Source organism: Camelus bactrianus, chromosome 1 (assembly GCF_048773025.1).
Source record: "Camelus bactrianus isolate YW-2024 breed Bactrian camel chromosome 1, ASM4877302v1, whole genome shotgun sequence".
Taxonomy (NCBI): Eukaryota; Metazoa; Chordata; class Mammalia; order Artiodactyla; family Camelidae; genus Camelus; species Camelus bactrianus.
In genome coordinates this window covers 26,981,568-27,003,650 of record NC_133539.1, presented here as the reverse complement: position 1 = coordinate 27,003,650, position 22,083 = coordinate 26,981,568, and the positions used below count along the sequence as shown (strand labels likewise).

Here is a 22,083-nt window from a genome sequence, read left to right as displayed (position 1 = left end):
TTACCTTCCCTTCTTACACTCCAGTACAGAACTGGATCAAAGTTATTTCCAACTTTACTCAACTTAAGGAAAAAAAAAATTTGTGTGAAACATGACTTGCTCAATTTTTGTCAGTTTCATTGTTCAACACCAATGTTTACATTCATGTTTTTTCTCCCCATCAAGGTGGCCTCAAGTTAACGCTGGACTTTCAAGGATACTTAAAACCTGGTGAGTTTGGTTATCATACTTCTTCTTATGCTGAAAGCAAGTTGGAAAGAAATTTGATTTTGCTGCTTCCTGTTAGAATGTTTCAAAATAGTCTGATGTCAAATGGTAGAAATTGATTTTGATCGAGTTCTGGGCTCAGCTTGCCTTGGCATACTTTTACAGGGTTGTGTTCACTCTCATTCTAATCTTTCCGGTGAGCAGACTGCTAAGGCATTATTCATGCATGTCATAGGGAGTTGGTAGTTCCATTTAGTTATTTACTGGCTTGGTTGCTTTTTTGTTGAAGCCTGAATAAAGTGACAGGAATCTTTTTTATTCTAGATTGTTCTTGGCATAGCAAATGCAAAATATTCAGTTAAAATAAATACCCGTGAGAGTCATAAATGCCATTAAGGACTTGGATTCAAAGGGAATGCTTAAGTTAGACTTGAATAAAGAGAAAAAGAGGATTTCATTTTTACAATTGCTGAAGTTGGCAGATGTAATTATTTTCTCAGATGCATTCTCTTTACTATCTGTAGGTTGTCAGTGCAGGAGGGGGAAGAGGAGGGAAGGGTTTAGTCCCCTTCTCACCCCCCATCATCCACCCCCTGTATCTAAAACCTACACATCAGTGAGAGGGCATGGGCTCCACTGGGGACCTTGGGAAGCACACAGAGCTCTAGAGATTTCCATCTCTACCCTTCCCTCCTCTCCTCTCCTTTCTCTTCCTCATAGTTGGTAAAATACATTTTACTGGATAGTTGTTCACTGGTTTCTTTTCTCTTCATGTGCTTTTAAAAAAGAGAAACAGAATATTATTTTCCAGCAGGTGGTGACAGATTTTCAACAAGGCAATGTGCAAACTGACAAGATAGAAAAGTTTTTTTCTTTCTTTCTTTTCTTTTTGGCCTTCAGAATCAAGACTTTGAGCCTTTTGTGAATATATTAGGTTAGCTGGCAGAACACTGTATCAAGGACGCCAAACCCCTGTAAAGACCTAGTCTATAACCTCTAATCTTACAGACATGAACTCTATTATTTCCCATTAAAATTAGAGGTTACCAAATTGTAACAGATGTCCTTAATAGACACGTCTTTATTACTGGGGAACATTAGGTAAATGAAAATTGCACCCCATATTTTAAGTTGCAGCTCATGAAAATACAAAGCTCTATGGCTGGATCTGGCATTTTAAGTCTAAATTATAGATGCCTTTATACAATTTGCATTAATTGATGCATCAGCAATTTTTCTAAATCACAGCAAGTATGAAATAGTGAAAATTAAAAAAAAAAATTGAATCCTAGTTACTTTAAGCAAAGTACAATATTTGACATCCCCCAATTCATAGAGACTATACAGTGCACTTCAATAGCAAGAATATTTTAATTAAATGCTAGGAGAATAGGGCTGAGGGTGGAAATCTTCCAATAAACCTATAATGAAGACAAGCTGAGGGATGAATAACTTGATAATAAAAGAGCTTTATGACTATGTGTTATTACAGATGTCTGAGTATTTTAAAGTAGATTAAGATGATCTTTATGTATAGGACAGTTAAACTACAAACACACACAAAAAATGGACAAAAATAAGAGATTAAAAAAAAAAAGTGCCAAAAGTGTCTTTGCTAAAGTCATTGAAATTAGATATCATGTCACCATGAAATTACTCCCCTTGACACACTTAATTAAATTTAAATATGTTAATATTCTATATTACTTGATAAAACTCCAGAATTGTAACTGAGCAGAACCCTATGGGGCCTACCCAGGACAGACCCCTCCCCCCATATCCTCTGCTTTAGCTCCTCTCTGAAGTACCCAGATAACAGTATCTGATGCACATTTCCTGAGTTGTTTTACAGATGCTAATGTGTAAGCAAGTGGAAGACCTTAACTACCTGATGACCATGAGCATATAGCACCACCCACCTTACTGGAACTAAGGACTGATCATGTTAACCCCTGTGACACTGTCCTGTTACCTCATCATCAGCCAGTTAGAGAATTGTGCATGAGCCCTGTGAACCCCGCTCTCACCTGGCCTTTAAAAATGCTTTCCTGAAATCCACAGGGAAGTTTGGGTGTCTTGAGAGTTAGCTGTCCTGGACTCCTTACTTGGCACCCTGTAATAAATGCTGTACTTTCCTTCACCACAACCTGGTCAGCAGATTGACATTACTGTGCATGAGTGAGCAGACCCAAGTTTGGTTCATTAACAGTATCATGTTAGAAGTTGTAATTTCGCAGTTCAGTTTTCCTCTGTTTAACAAACTGCTTTAAAAAATAACTGAATGTAGAATTTATCGTGGTGCCTCCTTGTAGGTGGATATAACATTTAAAGAGATGAAAAGTATTTAGTGCCTATGAACAAGAAGAAATGATTTTTAAATACATATTTTTTCTCACATTTATAACTCTTTGTGAAAGGAAAGCTACTATATTTCTGCTATTTTTCTATTAGTAATAGTATTTCTATGATATTTAATATAACCAGAAAGACAGCATGTATAGATTTTTAAAAAGTTGCTTTCCCAATTCTAGAAGTGGCAATGGCAATTCTGGGTCAATCTGGAGAAAATGTGTGGACTACATATAAGTGGGAAAGTTTGACAGTAAAACCACGCAGTAAAAACCACAGAAGGGTTTCCAGTCCAGCATGTAAAGAATTTGGAAATTGTCACTCTGTTCTAACAACAAGTAAAAAGCTGACCAAACTGAAAAATCAACTCTTCTTGGATGTGTCAGAGAAGTGATATCACAGGGCAAACCACTGTCCCCATAATTGGAAAGGCAGACAGGCAAGGACAGAGAATCACAACTTTCCAGAGGAGAAACTTCCATGAAAAGTGCCAGGGTAGGAAAACCTGAACTGTAATTGACAAATCATGGAGGCTCAGTGTAAACAAGTCTAGAGATAAAAACTCCAGGGGGAGCTTTGTCATCAGGGTAAAACTCACTTTTGTGAGATTTACCTCCAGGAGTCCTACCAGGTTCTCACAGTGGACAATAGAGAAAAATCCCCTTGTGCTTCCAGTAGGAGGAGGGGAAAAAGAACCATTTTGAAATATATCAGAGCATTCTGTTCTTAACAAGGCGTGCACTCAAGAGAAACTATTTTATCAGAGCCTAAACTACTGGGATTCTGTCGGAAGCTAACTGACCTGAGGAAAGGGAAATACTCAACACCAGCTCTCCTGAGCAATCCTGTTCCACCCAAGGGAGGGGGAACTGAGATGCATGAGGCACAGGCTGTCTATAGCACTGAGGTGAGACCTAATCACAGGACTACAGAGCACTTCCCCTCCCCCACGCTTTACGACTGCGTTACTACAGGTCAACTTACAGTAGTTCCTTTTACCCAGTGTATCATATCTGGTTGATATGAAAAATTTACAGGGCATATGAAAGGTAAAAAATACAGCTTGAAGAGGCAGAGAAAACATCAGAATCAGACTCAGATATGGCAGGGATGTTGGAGTTAACAGACCAGGGATTTAAAACAACTATAATAATTGCTAATGGCTCAAATGGATAAAGTAGACAACATACAAGAATAGATGAAAATGTAAGTAGAGACAAGGAAATTCTAAGAAAGAATGAAAAAGAAATACTACAGATAAAGAACCCTGTAACAGAAATTAAGAATGCCTTTGATAAACTCATTATTAGACTGACACAGCTGAGGAAAGATTCTCTGAGCTTCAATGTATGTCAATAGAAGCTTCCAGAAGAAAAGCAAAGAGAAAAAAGACTGAAAAAAAAAAAAAACCAGAATATAATATCTCAGAACTGTAGGACAGATATAAAAGGGTAACATATACTGTGATGGATAATTTTATGGGTCAACTTGAGTGGATCATCAAGAGACCAGCTATTTGGCTTAACATTATTTCTGGATATGTCTATGAACATGTTCCTGGATGAAACTGGCATTTGAATCAGTAGACTGAATGAATCAGATTGCCCTCCGAGGGCCTGAACAGAACGAAATGTTGGTGGAAGGGAGAATTTCCTCTTTGTGCCTGACTGCTTGATCTGGGATGTAGTCCCTGGAATGAGAACTGAATCATCAGCTCCCCTGGTTCTTAGGTCTTCAGTCTCAGACTGAACTATACCATTGGCTTTCCTGGGTCTCCAGCTTATAGAGGGTAGATTGTGGAGCTTCTCAGCCTCCATAATTGTGTGAGCCAATTTCTCAGAATAAATCTCTTTATCTATGTCTATATCTGTATGTATATATATGTATATATTTAAGAGTGCCTCTGTGTGTGTGTGTGTGTATGTATGTGTGTATATATATATATATATATATAAAATTTGATCTGTTTTTCTGAGGAATCTTGACTAATACATATGCACAATGGAAATACCAGAAGGAGAAGAAAGAGAAAAAAGAAGAGAAGAAATATTTGAAATAACATCCCTGGCTATACTTTTATACTTTTGTTTTTCAAATTCTCCTTTGAACCAGTCTTAATATCTTACTGGGTCCCTCGTTAATTAATGAGCTGAATAAAATTTTTGACACATTCATTTTATATTTGCATGAGAGTTACATTTTAAACTGTTTGAAAGATTTTTAAAGCATATTCAGTTTGGAAATGTAATTCCTGCCAAAACCTAGTATAATCTATGAAGCTCTGTTTGTTATGTCACAGTCCAAGGGTGAGTAAAGCTTTCCCTGTTACGTATAGGGAGCTGCAGCATCCATTTTTTCAAGTTCCTATTATAGGTAATAAACCAAAAGCATAATGACAATAGCTAAGTTGTACTGAGTACTTACTGTGAACAGTCACATATTTTATATAATGTGTCTTATCGATCCTTTGCACAATCCTATGAGGTGGTGCTAATTTTAGTCCCATTTTAGAGATAATAACTGTAATTGATTATGATAATGGTGATGATGATGGCGATAGCAAATAACATTCTGAGGTCTTATTTAATTTCCACAACAATCTCATTAGGTTGATACAATTACTTTTCCAGTTAACAGATGAGACAACTGAAGCATAGAGAGAATGAGTAACTTGTCTCTGGTCAGGCAGATGTGTGGTTCTGGAACCCATTCCTAGTGTTACGGAAACGACAGGCCAGTCAAGAAACAAGCACCACTCGGAGGGTTGGAGTACTCAGATGTATTATGCCGGCGGGCTCAGAGGGGCTTCTGCTCCGAAGCCCTGAGCACCTTCAAGATGTGCACATGAGGTTTTATAGGGTAAAGTACAAGCTTGGGGTATTCGGCCAATAGGCATGGAACAGCTTTAGCAGCAGCATCATCACAAAAGTGGAGGCGGGGAGGCAGCAAACCAACATTCCAAAGCCAGATGTATCTTTGAAAATCCAGCTGGCTAGCAAAAAAACATAAACAGCAAACCAACACTAATTAACCTAGATTTACAAGTTAGTCCAGCAGAACTCAGATCAGTATTCCAATACTTAGACTTGTTAGCCCAGCCCAGCCTCTCCTTCACATTCCTAGACTTATGAGTTATCTTGTCAGACCAGCCCGGTTTTTCCTTCACATTCCCCCCTCTTGATGCTTTCACAGCTCTAGCTGGAGTAAGCATCATCACTTATCTGTTGCAGGGGCTCTTAATTGGAGGCTAACATCTGAAGTTCTATAGCCTCTATCCACTCACTGACAAAGCGGGTCAGGAAGTTTAGGACACAGGGCCGAAATAGCAGAACTGCAAAAATCAGGAGTAAGGGACCTATGAACGGTGCCAGCCAGGAGGTCCAGCCCCAGGGGCCTGTCCATGGGCTCTTATTTAAAATACGTTTTCTCTTTTACTTGGTCTTGTAACTCTTGAACCATCTCTCTGACAATTTCTGATTGACTGGCATAAAAACAGCACTCTTTGTTTTAGGAAGAGGCAAAGTCCCCCCTCTTTGGCCGTGAGTAAGGTACAGATCCCTCCTGTTTTGTAAGACCACCTCGGCCAGAGAGTCAATCTGATTTTGCAGAGTTCCCAGGGTTTCTGCTATTTGTTGGAGATCATGGCTGAATTCACCTGTAAGCTGAAAATACAGGTTGGTACATGGGCCATTTGTCACACGGTTCCATGCAGGTGCATTGTACAACCAAGTAGAGTGAGGGCATTAGCGTCAGTAACATCAGCCTTATGATTATCTTAGACATGATGCTGCAGTGATGGCACTAATTATAACAAGATATAAAATAGCTATCAGGATTCTATGGCCTATGTTCCAGTCAGGTGGGGCGGCGCTTGCTAGCCCCACTGCTAATACGCAGACTAGTATAGCAAACAAGGAAAGAGGCAAGGGAGCACAAAAGAAATACATTTAACAGCTGCGTTGAGCTTTCCTCAAGCTTCGGCCGTGCGTTGACTAGCCAGCTTCCGGGTGTGGCTAGAGCAGGGCTTGTCGATCCTTTTCTGGTCCCTCTTGATCTTGATCTTGAGCAGGTCTCCAGGGACACTCTCAATTTTCCAGGGACCCTCTGTCTGAGGTGAAGTTGCTCTCTTAACCCTGGAGTGGTGGATCCAAGGGATGACTCCTGCAACTTTAACAGCTGTAGGGGTAGTTAATACCACTAAATATGGTCCCTTACAGTGAATAACGGCATGTGTCACTCGATGGCCCCCTACTCGACAGGATTGTGGTTGGCAGAAATGGCGGGCAGTTGAGTCCCCAGTAGCCCCTATAATAGTCACCTTTTTCTTGGTCAGGGGGGCTACAGGTTGGGTCAAACCACAGAATACTCTGCTCCTGTGTCTACCATAAAAGTCATTGGTTGGCCCCCTATAAACATCTTGACCTTGGGCTCCCAGGGGCCCAGGGGCAGGGAGCCTGGTCTCTCCTATTCTGAGTCGACCACAGCCAGTCCGATGTGATTACTGGCTGGTGGCTCCAGCTGATAAGTAGGCCTTTTGAGGGGTGCTCTCTTTCCATCCTTTCTGTTTGGACACTCGTTCTTCCAGTGTCCTGTCTCCCAGCAGTATGCGCACTGGTCTCGGCCCAGGGGCATCCATGCTTGGGGTCCCCTCTTCCGGGGTGGTGCAGGATTCTGGCTGAAGCTTGTTTTCCTCAGGGCTGCTGCAAGGAGTGCGGCTTTCTGCTTCATTCGCTGGTCTGCTTCTCGTTGGGCTTCCCGCTCTCGGTTTACAAAAACTTTGTTTGCAACTTCCAGCAGCTGTGTAGCATTCATCCCTGCAAATCCGTCCAGTTTTTTTTTGAGTTTCTGGCGTATATCTGGGCATGATTGGGCTATGAAGGCAGCATTGACCATCAGCTGGTTTTCCTGGGCCTCAGGATCAAAAGGAGTGTAGACTCGGAATGCATCACATATTCTCTCATAGAAGTCAGTGGGGGTTCCGTCTGGCCTCTGGGTCACCGTGGTCGTTTTAGACATGTTATTTGGCTTCTTGGCTCCTGCTCTTAGCCCTTGTAGGATGGCCTCCTGGTACTCACACAGCGCTTCTCTTCCTTCTTGGGTGTTAAAGTCCCAGTCTGGTCTGGTGTCTGGGGCATGTGTCATGGCCCATCCCTCAACATCCATTGTGTCCCCAGGGGCTCGGCCCTGCGGCCATTTTCGTGCTTCAGTGAGAATGCTTCTCCTCCCCTCCGTATTGAAAAGAGTCAGAAGCAGACATCTTCACAGGTGGGCCGGTGAGAATGGAAGATAGACTCTATGAGGTCAATCATAGCCTGCGGCTTGACAGCCTGATTACAGTCGTCATATACCACAAAGTAGAAATCATCGTGGGCTGGACAGAGACCACATATTTGCATGACTTTGCAACAGAGCCCGAAGGCTGTCCCACCATCGCTTTGGGACTGGGCAGGGGCTGGCGCTCCCCGACAGTTGCCATGGAGGCGGCGGCCGAGGTGGAGGCGGCGCCAGGGCTGCAGGGGCTGCTGCTGCTGCTATTTGCTGGGCGGCTTTTCAGAGTAGGAAGGAGTATGATGGCGCCAATTGAGAAGGGCTGTGGTGCTAAAGGGTTGGTAGCAGATTACGGGGTTCCTGGGCTGAACAGTCCTGTTTTCCCCAACTTGTTGTGGCCCTTGTGTCTCCCGCAGCGGCATTTGGAGGGCCGGTGGTGCTGGCTTCCTGGCTTGTGCTGAGCGGATTCTCCTTCCTACCGGCTCAGGCTGGGGGCTGGGCTCTGCCTCTGGGTCCTCAGAAGGGAGGTGTTGGTGCCCCGGGGGCATACGGAGGGGGTAGGCATATCTGTCTTCTGCGTCTCCCTGGAAAATAGGCTTTTTTCTGTCTGTCTTTTTGGCCTGGACTGGCTGGGCTGCTAGTATTTTGCATTGTCCAGGTCCATTTGAGCAGAACTGAATCCATGGGGGTAGAGTCTGGGCGATGTTCAGCCAGGAGTCAGTGTAAGGGAATTGATCTGGGTGGCCTGGGGTTCCACTGATTATTTGATAGAGTGCTCACACTGTTGCTAGGTCCAGAGTTCCTCCTGAGGGCCACCCAACTCCAAAGGCCAGCCATTCAAGCTCACACAAAGTGCGGAGCCTGCCAGGGGTCATTCGAATTCCAGTCTCCTGAGAACCCCTTTTTGAAATTCTTAATCATGCAGTCTAGAGTGGTGGGTTTCGACTTAGAGCCTCCCACTTTTTTTAGATGTTTGGGAAGGTAGTCTTTATATCTTTTCTTTCTTCACTCCTCAAAACACCGAGTTCCCAGAGAGACTGCTCTCTTGCTGGGTCTATGAGTTGTTTGAAGGCTAATTTGGTCAGGGAGTCTGGGTTCCAGTCACAGCTGATGTCTCTGGAGCTCAAGGCCTCAAGCAGCTCCAGGGACTTTCTTCATTAAATCCTCTCTATATCCTGAACTAACGTATCAGGGGCGTGGGACTGACGGCAGATGGTAATACAAATGGACTAGAAAAGGGACCTCCAAGGCCAGGTAAGCCCGGTCCTGAAGGAATTCGTCTTCTAAACTCGAGTCCTGGGGGTCTGGGGCTAGGCAAAAGGGGCACTACTTGGGTCTGTTCTGTAGGGGAACACTAAGTCTCGGGTGTTCTGTGACAGAATCAGGTAGGAGACTTTTCAAAGAAATAGCATTCTAGCCTCCGAGGGCACAGGGGCGTTGACTCATTGGCTGTCTATGTCCTTTTCCCTCCCAGTGTAGCCACCCTGTGCCGGTGTCGCAGACAAGACAAGGGAGGGTTTTCGTTGTGCCCGCCTGGCTGCTCCCCTCGTGGGGACGAAGGTGCCTCTTAGCTTTGGCGGGTCAGTATAAGCCACTGACTCCGATCAGGACCCTGAGGGACCGATACCGCCCTGAGCCGTATGAGGTCACCACGGAAAGGCAGGTTGGGACTCACTCGAACTCTGTAGCAGAATGCTGTGGAGCTACAAACTCGAGCCTATCGCATGCTTCACAGGCCGCTCATTCACTCACACACACACACACACACACAGAGGTTAACAACATTCTTCCCACCAATACCAATATCCTGTTTCCTGTAGGAGGGGATCCGCCTCCTCTTCTGTCCACTGGGACAGGACCTGATACCTGACCTGATTTCCCCGTCTGAAATACCATCAGACGGAGAGCCTGTAGGAGGGGATCAGCCTCCTCTTCTGTCCAGTGGGACAGGACCTGATACCTCCTGGGGGTACCTACCTTGTCCGGACGGCCACCTGGTGAGTCTGTTCGTCCCTCCATGGAGTCTGGATCTGGTTGTAGCCCAGCCACCTGGGGGCCGAGTTGCCGTCAGGAAAGAGAACCCGAAATACCGTCGGGCGGCGCCACCTCTTTCGCTGCCGGAATCCCGTCCCCCGGTCGGCTGGAGCCACCAGTCCAGCAGCTCAAGGGGCCGGCGTGGTTGTATCTCGCTGGGGCCTCCAGAAATGTTACGGAAACGACAGGCCAGTCAAGAAACAAGCACCACTCGGAGGGTTGGAGTACTCAGATGTATTATGCCGGTGGGCTCAGAGGGGCTTCTGCTCCAAAGCTCTGAGCACCTTCAAGATATGCAGATGAGGTTTTATAGGGTAAAGTACAAGCTTGGGGTATTCGGCCAATAGGCATGGAACAGCTTTAGCAGCAGCATCATCACAAAAGTGGAGGCAGGGAGGCAGCAAACCAACATTCCAAAGCCAGATGTATCTTTGAAAATCCAGCTGGCTAGCAAAAACACATAAACAGCAAACCAACACTAATTAACCTAGATTTACAAGTTAGTCTAGCAGAACTCAGATCAGTATTCCAATACTTAGACTTGTTAGCCCAGCCCAGCCTCTCCTTCACATTCCTAGACTTATGAGTTATCTTGTCAGACCAGCCCGGTTTTTCCTTCACACTAGGTGAATCCATGTTCTTTCCATGGATGGCACTTCTTAACTAGAATAGATACCAAAGCATCTGTGAACACGTTAGTGTGATTTCCAGCTATGCATGCGTGCATTTTTCTGGGAGAATGTGTCCACTACTTTCATTATATTCTCCATAAGGTATGAGATCCCAACACGTATGTGTTGCTATATGCTGTATCACATGGCACCATTCTTCCTACCTCTTGTCAAAAAAAGAATACATTGAAAACAAAACTTGAAATTTTCTCTACTATAAAATTCATAGAAAATAATATAAGTCATCCACATGTTTATTTGATAAGAATTATTCTTTTTAGGCTTGCTAATTGCTAAAAAGCAGTATCTTCTTATGTCAAGATTATTGTTTGTCTCTTAGATTGACAAATGCATGAAAAATGGGGTTTTTGTGACTCATATGACTTATGTGACTGTAGTAGTTTGGCAATTATAAGGGGAGTATTGTTTGCACAACAGAGACAAACTGTAAAACTATAAACTATAAAACTATAGCTATAGATAGACCTATCTCTCTTGATACAATTTTTAAAAAATTTCCACCTCTTGCAATGCCAATTCCATTTTAACTTGGCTGTGCAATGAGCTTTCTGCTTTATAATATGGTAGTATGAGCTAAAAGTGAAAAAGAGAAAAGGAAGGAAGAATGAAGGAAGAGGGAAAGAAAGGAAAGGAGGGGAGGAAAAGTTGACATACAGTTTGCTGGGCAAATATGCAATAATTTTCTAGGGAAATACAATATTGCTTTCCTAACTGAATGAACCTCTCTCTTTTCTAATAAATACTGTTCCTGCTGTATCTGCTTTCATTTTCCAGTTAAGATGCATTTGAATTTAAATCTTTTTTTTTTTTTTCAGTTGAGTAATCACTTAATTTGGTCAAAAAAAGAGAATTAATAGCACATGTATTTATGTTAATCTCTAACCTCCTGACCAATACAAATGTCATTCTTTTATAATTACTTAAATTGTTCCTTTCGTGTACCACGGAATCGTTCTGTATGATGAGCAAAACTCCGTTCTCTGCTATGTTAATTCACAGCTAAACTTCACCAGACTTCATCCAGTCCTCTAGGATGTAGTCCCCGTCATTGCTTTGTATTTACCAGCTCCCTCCCCTTCTCTTTGGCTTTTAAAATTCTTTTATATTATTGTACATTAATTATTTAATGTCTGTGTCCCACAACTAAAATAGTAAGCCTTTGAAGTTCAGAGCTATATCTTGTTTATCTTTATGTCCATAGCATAGTCCAAGTCACATGGTAAGTGCTGATGAATTGTTTTGTAGAAAACTTTTATTATTTATATTGAATAAGGGAACTCTACAAAGTCTATTAATTTTAAAGCATTCAACATTTACAAACGATACTTCGTGGTGCAAAATATGCATGCCCTGGCTACTCTCTGGGATTCCAATTTAGTCATTTAGAACAGAATTTAATGTCCGTATTTATATTAAGCCCATAGGCAATTCTGAGGCATCTCAACTTTGGGGTAAAACCGGGTTGTGTGTTCTCAAAGTCTCTCACAATATTATGAATACGTTTTTCTTAAGTGACTTTAAAGTTGTACACAGTATAATGAATCCCTGATTTGTCAACCTCTAATAATTTGCTAAGACCATTATGAGTTTCAGTATTTGGTTCCTCAAAATACTGATTTTTAGTCTGGGAACATTACCAATTTTAAGAAGTATGTTCACTTTTTCATACTTAATCATTTTAAAATATTTTAAAATAGGCTACTGTGCTAATTAACATTCTGTGAAATAATCAAGATTTGCAGTTGTTCCCTACTGGCAACAGAGATGTCCCCTTGGGATGATTTGGGTTGTCATACATTTAGTGTTGCAGGGTCAGTGATGATAAATTCCTGCTGTGCTTGGGGCAGTCCTGTATGATCCAGACTTGTCCATTTCAAAATATCGATGGTTTTCGCTTTGAGAAATAATATTAGAATAGTTCTAATTAAAGAGAAGTGATGATTGGATATGCCAACAAAAGTAGATGAAAGGAATCAGAAGTCTAGTAGAAAAGGCATTGTTATTTTTTATTGAACTCTACATATGCTCTGAGGAAAGGACATGTTAAAACAATATGAGTGATATGTCCTGCTTTCTGTGTTCACTCATATGAATCTTAGAGAAAATTTATTTCTGAAGTGGGCTTTTTCTGACCATATCTCAAAATCATTGCAAACACACAGACATTGTGCCAAATTTTTATGTGTATTACCTCATTCGATCCTCATAATAATATTCCCAATATACGGATTAATAAACCAAGACCAAAGAGAACATTATTATTGTTTTAATTTGGGGGGAGAAGAAATAATTTACATAAGTTCACACAGCTTGTACACAGCAGAACTAGAGAATTAAATGCCCAAATCTGACTGTGCTGCCAGAATTTGTAGGGTTCTGGGTGGCAAGAAAAACAAAACAAAACAAAACCAATCCTGGCTGAAAAAGCAAGAAAAATTATAACTTGATGGATATAAGGTAAACTTGCAGCATCCATTAGAAGGCTGTAGAATCAGGCTCAGAATTTGGACTTGAACCAAGGGAGACTAGGCTGATAAGAAAAGAGCCAAGATCAGGTCTTTGGCACAAAAGCCACTGTCACAGGACATGTAGCCACCACTGCTACAGGGTAGACGATGACAGCTCACAGTTGGATTCTCAACACTGCCACCACTCCTGTGAATTTTCTGTCTCTCTTTGTGCCTTTGTTTTATTGTTTTAGAATTCAAAATCCCAGGTATGAGTACCAAGTTTGCTGATCCAATGTCCTCAAGCTTTCAGAGCAAAAAGGGAAGTAGATGAATACCTCCACTCTTCAGCTTTTAACTTCTTTAAGTGTGTGACAGGGATTTACTTGCCACTAATATGGTGTTTCCCCCAGAGAGACAGTGTTAGAATACTGGCATTCTTCACATCCTAAATAATGCAGTAGTATTGGGTTAGTTGTGGACAAATGGATTTCTCTTATATTCTTCAGTCATTCTTCCGCGTTTTCCCATTAGTTTTTAAATGCACATAAATATGTCAGCAGACTCCTCTGTGAGAACAAGTTGTATTACAAACTTTTGTACTGAAATAGGTTGTTTGAAGCACAAAACAGGGAAGGGCAATAAATTACGTAGGTCAATTCACAAATGTCTACTTAATCCTAATGCAGTTATTATGTCAAATTTTTTTATGTGTGTGATGATCACAGGTAGTTTCTTTTCCACATACTCTCTTAGCTATGTAGTTTTCAAACTTCTTTGCCTCATGACCCCTTTAAAATGTTGAGGACCACAAAGGGCTTGTGTATATATAGGTTATATTTATCAAAAGTCACTATGTTAGAAATTAAAAATGAGACCTCATTGGAAGGAAATAATAATAAACTCTGTATATTTAATATAAATGACACATTTTGGGAAATTTTTGAATAGTTTTTGGAAACAAAAAGTAAGTCCTGAGGTGTGTGGCATTTTAAAAAATATTTCAGAAAAGCTCTTTACTGTCTAAATTAATAAAAGATACCATTCTGGATTATATCTGCTTCTGCATTTAATCTGTTGTGATAGCATATATCACATAGCTTCTAGGAAAAGTCCATTATAAACTCATGACAGAATGATTCTGAAAAAGGCAACTAATTCTTAGTAGTAGCATTATCTAAAGAGTTTTGATCTCATGGACCCCCTAAAAGATGTGGGGAGCCACAAAGGGTTCCTGGACCACTTTGCAAACTGCTGTTTCAGCTGAACAGTTATGGTGGGGGGATTATATGCATTACTATCTCCAATTTGTAGAATAAAAGCATAATAATTTTTAAATGCTCTTTATTTAAATACTGTTTTTTAATTTTCAAATTAATTTCACATATAATTTTTTTAAGCCTTATACTAACACTGTTAAGTGGACAAGAGATAGTATTATCCCCATTTTACAGATAAGGGAAATGAGAGAAGTTTAAAACTTGCCCAGCATTAGTTAGCTTTTAAGCATAAAAGCAGGAATCAGAACCAGGGCTTTTGGCTCCTGAATCAGGATATTTTCTATACAGCATATTAAAATGACTAATGGTATGTCAAGTTTTTCCCAGAATAATTCTTAACTGATTCTATGGGAAAGTGTAGGTTCCCATGTAATCTATGTTCCATTTTGTGATCACGGTACAAAACAAGGAACGTTACTCGCCATCTGATTCTACATGATTAAGTCATTAGCCACTGCAGTTGCTGATATACAGTACATCCTGAAAGGGATTTTTGACAAAGAACATCATCGGCACTCTGTGCTTTGAGAAATAGGCAAAATAGACCCTTAGATGGTTAAATATATTTCAGGAAAAATATGTTTATGAACCTGGATTCTTGCATCTTCCCATACTTAGAAAAGTACTAAAATTATTAACTGACGTATCTATTCCTTGTGACTAGCAGTAACCTTCTACCAAGATGTTTGCTGGATTGCATGTACTCCTTAGCCCAAATCATCATAAATACTGGCCTCTGCCCCTACCTCTTTGAGGCAGTTCCCCAGAGCTAACTTAGAGGCTATCTCCCGGACTATGGTCTTCCATAAGGTTTCCGAATAAAAAGGAACTCACAGCTCTCAAGTTGTGCATTTTTATTTCAATCGACAGTGGTAATAGGAAGGTGGTGGTGGTAGTTCCTTCAAAGGGAATGGAAGTCTTGGAATCGGTGATGCAGCTGGAAAATACTGGTGTTTTATTGGAAGTGTGCAGCTGGACCTAGGAGGAGTTAATTTTTTTAGACAGTGAGTGCATGTATGGTGCTTTCTTCTTCCAGGTGTTTAGAACTAGGAAACAAAACAGCCTAGGCTTTGAAAATTTTTAGACTTAAGAGTTTTCAGACATATCCCACAACAGGTTTCTCTTAATTGTTGTAAATTGGGAAGTGACAGTGTTTTCTTGTAAAGAAAAAATGAAAGCTTCATGAGGCAATGACTGCCTCTTTTATTTACCTCTGATCTCTAAAGCTTAAACCAGAGAACTCAGTTGTCATTTGCTTCGTAAATGAGGGAAGGATATTTGTAACAGTCCATCTACTTTCCTCTATGGAAGGAGAGTAAATGTGATTTAACCTCTCTAGCCAACCCAACTGCTGAGTATAAGATTTGTCAATTAGAGGGCTGTTTGACCTGCTGTCAGCTAAGCCACACCTCCCTTTTACTCTGAAAGGCTTTACAAAAGGTGGTGACCCCAGGATAATTAACAATTCTGTTGATACCTAATTGGTTTCAAGAGCTTTGCATATACCTAGAGAGAGTGAATAGGCTATCCCTTTCCTTTCCTTTTAAAATACAGGTTTCACTCTCTCACATTATGAATTAACCAAATAAAAGTGAAATGAAGATTAGAATGACACCCTGTCTTCTCTGTCACTCTCAGTTCTCAGGAATATAGCTGAAACAGTCAACTGGTGGTGAATAGGCTTTGGCATCTGAATTCTGGGTTGATTTATTTACTTGTAGAATGTGTGTGTGTGTGTGTGAGTGTGTGCGCGTGCACGCATATGCGTGCACGCATGCACGTGTGCGGCCTGTAAAATATGCCTATGTTGAAGTTGTCTTTCAGATGATAATTAAGCCATACTAACAGGGACTGTATTTTTCTCTCAATTTTATAAATATTACCAGAAACTAATAAATACTGGACATAACAGAAATATAATAGAACATTTTTAATCTGTAATGTCATATTGACATTAAAGAGGGAAAAATCTATAGGAAAAGAAAACATGTCCCTATGAGATTCTATTAGAAGAGTAAAATATGCCTTAGGGAAAGAGTCTTAGAGTTATTCCATGAAAGTAATCAAAAAATATTCCATGAGAATTATTCTTAAGAATTAAAGATTCTATTCCACACTTACCAAACCTGAAAAACAGAATGTGTATATATGAAGAATCTTGATAGTAAGCTAAAATATTTCCATGTTTTTATTTTTTTATTAAAAAATTTGACATGTAGTTGATTTACCATATTGTGTTAGTTTCAGGTATAGCAAAGTGATTCAGTTATATAGATGTATGTATATTTTTCAGATTTGCCACTATAGGTTATTACAGGATATTGAAGATAGTTTCCTGTGCTATCCAGTAAATCCTTTTTGCTTATCTATTTTATCTATAGTAGCTCGTCTCTGTTAATCCCATACTCTTAATTCATCCCCCCATCCCTTTCCCCTTTGGTAACCATAAGTTTGTTTTCTATGTCTGTGAATATGTTTCTGTTTTGTATCTAGATTCATTTATATTATTTTTTAGATTCCTTATATAAGTGATATCATATACTATTTGTCTTACTCTGTCTGACTAACTTTACTTAGTTTGATATTCTCTAGGTCTACCCATGTTGCTGCAAATGTCAATATTTCATTCTTTTTTATGGCTGGGTAATATTCCATTGTATATATACACCGTATCTTCTTAAACCAATCATTTGTTAATGGGCACTTGGGTTGTTTCCATGCCTTGGCTATTGTAAGTAGTGTAGCTATGAACATAGGGTACATACATCTTTTCGAATTAGAGTTTTAGTCTTTTCTGGATATATGCCTGGGATGGGATTGCTGGATCATATAGTAGCTCTAATTTTAAAGGAAACTTCATACTGTTTTCCATAATGGCTAAACCAATTTACATTCCTACCAACAGTGTAGGAGGGTTCCCTTTTCTCCACACTCTCTCTAGTATTTATTAGTAGACATTTTGATGACAGCTATTCTGATCAAGGTGGGTGACACCTTTTGTGGTTTTGATTTGCATAACTCTAATAATTAGCAATATTGATCATCTTTTCATGTGCCTGTTGTCCATCTGTATGTCTTCTTTGGAGACATATCTGTTTACATTTCCTGCCCATTTGTTGGTTTGTTTTTTGTTTTTTTTTTTTTGATGTTGAGTTGTATGAGCTGTTTTTATATTTAAGATATTAAACTCTTGTCAATTGCATTGTTTATAAATATTTTCTTCCAGTCTTTAGGTTGTCTTTTCATTTTGTTTATGGTTTCCTTTGCTGTAAAAAAGGTTGTAAGTTTAACTAATCCCCATTTGTTTATTTTTGCTTTTGTTTCTGTTGCCTTGGGCAACTGATCTAAGAAAACATTGCCATGATTATGTCAGAGGATGTTTTGCCTATGTTCTCTTCTAGAATTTTTATAGTGTCATATTTTATATTTAAGTCTTTATGCCGTTTTGAGTTTATTTTTGTGAATGGTGTGAGGGAATGTTCTAACGTCATTGATTTACATGCAGCTGTCCAGCTTTCCCAACACCACTTGCCAAAGAGACTGTCTTTTCTCCATTGTATATTTTTGCTTCTTTTGTTAATTGACCATAGGTGTGTGGGTTCATTTCTGGGCTCTCTATTCTGTTCCATTGACACTTATGTCTGTTTTTGTGCCAATACCATGCTGTTTTGAGTACTGTAGCTCTGTAGTATTGTCTGAGGTGTGGGAGGGTTATTCCTCCAGCTTCGTTCCTTTCCCTCAAGATTACTTTGGCAATTCTGGATCTTTTGTGGTTCCATATAAATTTTAGGATTATTAGTTCTAGTTCTGTGAAAAATGTCATGAGTATTTTGATCAGGATCTTATTAAATCTGTAGATTGCTTTGGTAGTTATGGCCATTTAACAATATTAATTCTTCCAGTCCAAGAACATGGGATATCTTTTCATTTCTTTAAATTATATTCAATATCCTTTATCAATGTTTTATAGTTTTTTGTATATAGGTCTTTCACCTCCCTGATTAAGTTTATTCCTAGGTATTTTTTTAACTCATTTTAAACAGGATTTTTTTTTTTTTTTTACTTTCTCTTTCTGATATTTCATTGTTAGTATAAAGAAATGCAACAAATTTCTATATATCAGTCTTGTTACCTTGCTGACTTCATTTGTCAGTTCTAATAGTTTTTGTGTGGAGTCTTTAGGGGTCTCCATATAAAGTGTCATGTCATCTGCATATAGTGATAGTTTTACCTCAGCTCTTCTATTGGGATACCTTTTATTTCTCTTTCTTGTCTGATTACTGTGGCTAGGACTTCCAATGTTATGTTGAGTAGAAGAGAGGAGAATGGGCATACTTGTCTTGTTCCTGAAGCAGAGGGAAGGCTTTAAGCTTTTCATCATTTAGTATTATGTTGGCTATGAGTTTGTCATAAATAGACTTTATTGAGATATGTTCCCTCTATACCCACTTTGGTTAGAGTTTTTATCATGAATAAATGTTGAATTTTATCAAATGTCTTTTCTGCATCTATTGAGACAATCATGTGGTCTTTGTCTTTCCTTTTTTTTTAATGTGGTGTATCACGTTGATTGATTTGCATATATTGAACTACCTGTGTGACCTTGATATGAATCCAACTTGATCATGGTGTGTGATCCTTTTAATGTATTGTTGGATTCAATTTGTTAAATTTTTGTTAAAGACTTTTGCATCTATATTCATTGAAGATGTTGGTCTATAATTTTCCTTTTTTGCAGTGTTCTTGTCTGGCTTTGGTATCAGGGTGATAGTGGCTTCCTAGGATGACTTTGGGAGTATTCCCTCCTCTTCAATCCTTTAGAATATTTTGGGAAGGATAGGTGTTAAGTTCTTTGTGTGTCTGGTAGAATTACTTAGTGAAGCCATCCAGTCCTGGACTTTTGTTTGCAGGGAGTATTTTGTATTACAGATTCTATTTCACTTCTAGTGATCAGTCTGTTCAAATTACCTGTTTCTTTGTGACTCAATTTTGGTAGGATATATGTTTCTAGAAATCTGTCCTTTTCTTCTTCTAGGTTGTCCAATTTATTGGCGTATGAACTGTTCATAGTATTCTCTTATGATTTTTTTGTATTTCTGCAGTATTGCTTGTTATTTATCCTCTTTGATATCTTATTTTGTTTATTTGTGTTCTCTCTCTTTTGTTCTTGGTGAGCCTGGCTAGACGATTGTTGATGTTGTTTATCTTTTCAAAAAACCCAGCTCTTGGTTTTATTGATCTTTTCTATTATATTTTGACCTCTATTTCATTTATTTTCATTTTTACTATTCCCTTCCTTCTGCTAATTTTAGATTTTGTTTGTTCTTCTTCTTATAGGTGGTAGATTAGGTTGTTTGAGATTTTTCTTATTTCTTGAGGAAGGCCTGTATTGCTACAAACTTCCCTCTTAGAACTGCTTTTGCTCCATCCCATACATTTTGTAAGGTTGTGTTTTCATCGTCATTTGTCTTGAGATATTTTCTGATTTCCTCTTTGGTGTCATCATTGACCCATTGGTTTTTTAGTAGCATGTTGTGTAGTGTCCATTTGATCATTTTTTCCCGTTTGATTTTCATGTTTTTAGATAGTCAGTTTCACAATAAGTCATTTTTCATACCCACATAAACTCAAAGAACATTAGTGCTGAACAGGGGTACTTGAGTCTGCAACATTCTTTCATTTATACACAGTGTATTGGTTGAGAGTGCAACCCTGGTACTAAACTGTCTGGATTTTAATCCAGACTCCAGGACAAAGTAGCTTTGGACTCAGGAAATTGAAAAAGAAAATTCCCAGTGCCAATGGTCCCTAATCTGTAATATGGAACAATAGTAATACTCATCTCATTACTTGAAAGATTAAATGATTTAATGACTATAAAGAGGTAAGTGCTCAGTAAATGTTAGACATTATTATTATTCACAGAAAGGGTCCCAAAGAAATGAAGAGCTTTCCCCCCACTTATTTAGTGGCAAGGGCAGATTCAGACCCAGTTCTTTTAACATTTTTGCCAAAGACAATCCCATTACTCCAGGGCCACAAACAGCTAGAGCCAAACAGCTCTATTAATTTTAAAGTCAAGATAAAAAAAGATTTTCCCCAAACCAAACTTTTTTGTTTACCTGTCCTATTCTTTCTTATCCCTCTTCATATGTGTATTCTTGAATTCGCCTAATTTGGAAAGTCACACACACACATTCACACTCTGGTATCTTGAAAAGAGAATGTCCGTTCAATAAATATTGTTGATTGAATCCAAATGAGGTAATCTCGATCTCTGTGGTCTTGACATATGAGGCAAAAAACCAAAAAACAAACAAACAAAAAACATGGGGCCTTTTTTATGAGCAGAAAGCCCACTTCTAGAAAATAATCTCCTGTTAACTTATTTTCATATTATCTCCAAAACACAGACTGGATTCATAAGCAGTTTAGTCAATAACAATTGTTTTCAGTAAGCTATGCCTATAATTTCTTGTTAATCATCTGTGATTTCATTGTTGTTGAAAATGAGAATTATTTGATCCAATAAGTATATATTATATATTTCTGTAGTAGAGTGGGAAAGATTAAAATTAACATTTTTGATGTGTCAAGAATTTGATAATGCCAGCTCATTTAACCTTCAGAACAACTCTCTGAGTTGCTAGTAATAACACATACTACTGTGTGTGCATATACCATGTTTTGGCACTAATGCTAAGTACCTAACACTCATAGCAATTAATCTTCATAACAACACTTTAAAGGAGATCCCATTGTCATTTCCATTTTATAGAGGAGGAACCACTGCCCTAAGAAGTTACATAATCAGCCCTTGCTCTTACAGTGGCAAAGTGCATATCTTTTTGCATACATTCCGCCTGCGTAGCTCTTAGCATCTAGCCTAGTACCTGGCATCTAACATGATGCCTGACTCATGCTAGACAAACCATAAATATTTGTGGAGTAAGTCGTTATGAGAAATAGTATGGTTTGAAAAGAACAGGAAATTTGGTTTCAGACAGCACTGGTTAAAATCCCTGCTTCAGTGCTTCTAATTAACTACCATTATGTTGTTTTATCATTTCTGCAACTTGGTTCCATTTATCTAAAATGGGCTTAACTGTAGACGTGTTAAGTTGTGAGGAAAAGTGCATTTACAGTGCTTAGCCTAGTGCCTCTGTATCTTTAGTAGATACTCAGTTGTAATTGCCATTGTGTATGTGTATAGGCATCGATATCAAATGCACTAAATATGTTTCATACATTATCATAATGATGCAAAGAGGCTAGCAAAATTGATCGGTAAGAATTTCTTATTGCTCATCTTTTACTGTCTCTTAACTACTGAGCTTTTGTTCTAAGTTTCATTATTCCCTATATAAGCTTTATTTTCATCCAATAAAAAATATTATCCTTTGGGTTTGAACTGTCTTCTCTAAATTATAAGAAAAACAGTATCATAGTCACTTCTACAGTAAAGCATTACCAATTATATTAAGTACGTAAAATGTATTTAATGAATTTTTGTGGGAAAGATATATGAAGTTTCACAGAAATCTTTAAAAGAAAAATGTATTTATACTACTTATAAATATATGCATTTATAAATTAAATTGTACATTAGATAAATGCATTAAAATATATTTATAAATTAGAAGATTGACATATGCTGAGTATTGATGATGGAAGTATTTCCTAGAACTAGTCTGCCCATTTTGTAATAAATGTGTTTAATAATCAGTTAATTCATCCTTATTTATGATATTTAAATTACTAATAGCTTGTAAATTTGTAGAGCATATCATATAATCATTACATTTC

The 22,083-nt window shown here is 38.9% G+C and overlaps 1 long non-coding RNA gene across 7 annotated transcripts in view; it reads left to right on the top strand.

Annotated features, from left to right (window-relative positions):
- LOC105073195 (uncharacterized) overlaps window positions 1-22,083 on the top strand; it is a 731,725-nt gene that overhangs the window by 178,855 nt on the left and 530,787 nt on the right. For all 7 annotated transcript variants that reach the window (XR_012506244.1, XR_012506239.1, XR_835673.3 and 4 more), the window contains exon 2: window positions 166-210. This is a non-coding gene — a long non-coding RNA (uncharacterized LOC105073195). The remainder of the gene's footprint in view (window positions 1-165; window positions 211-22,083) is intronic.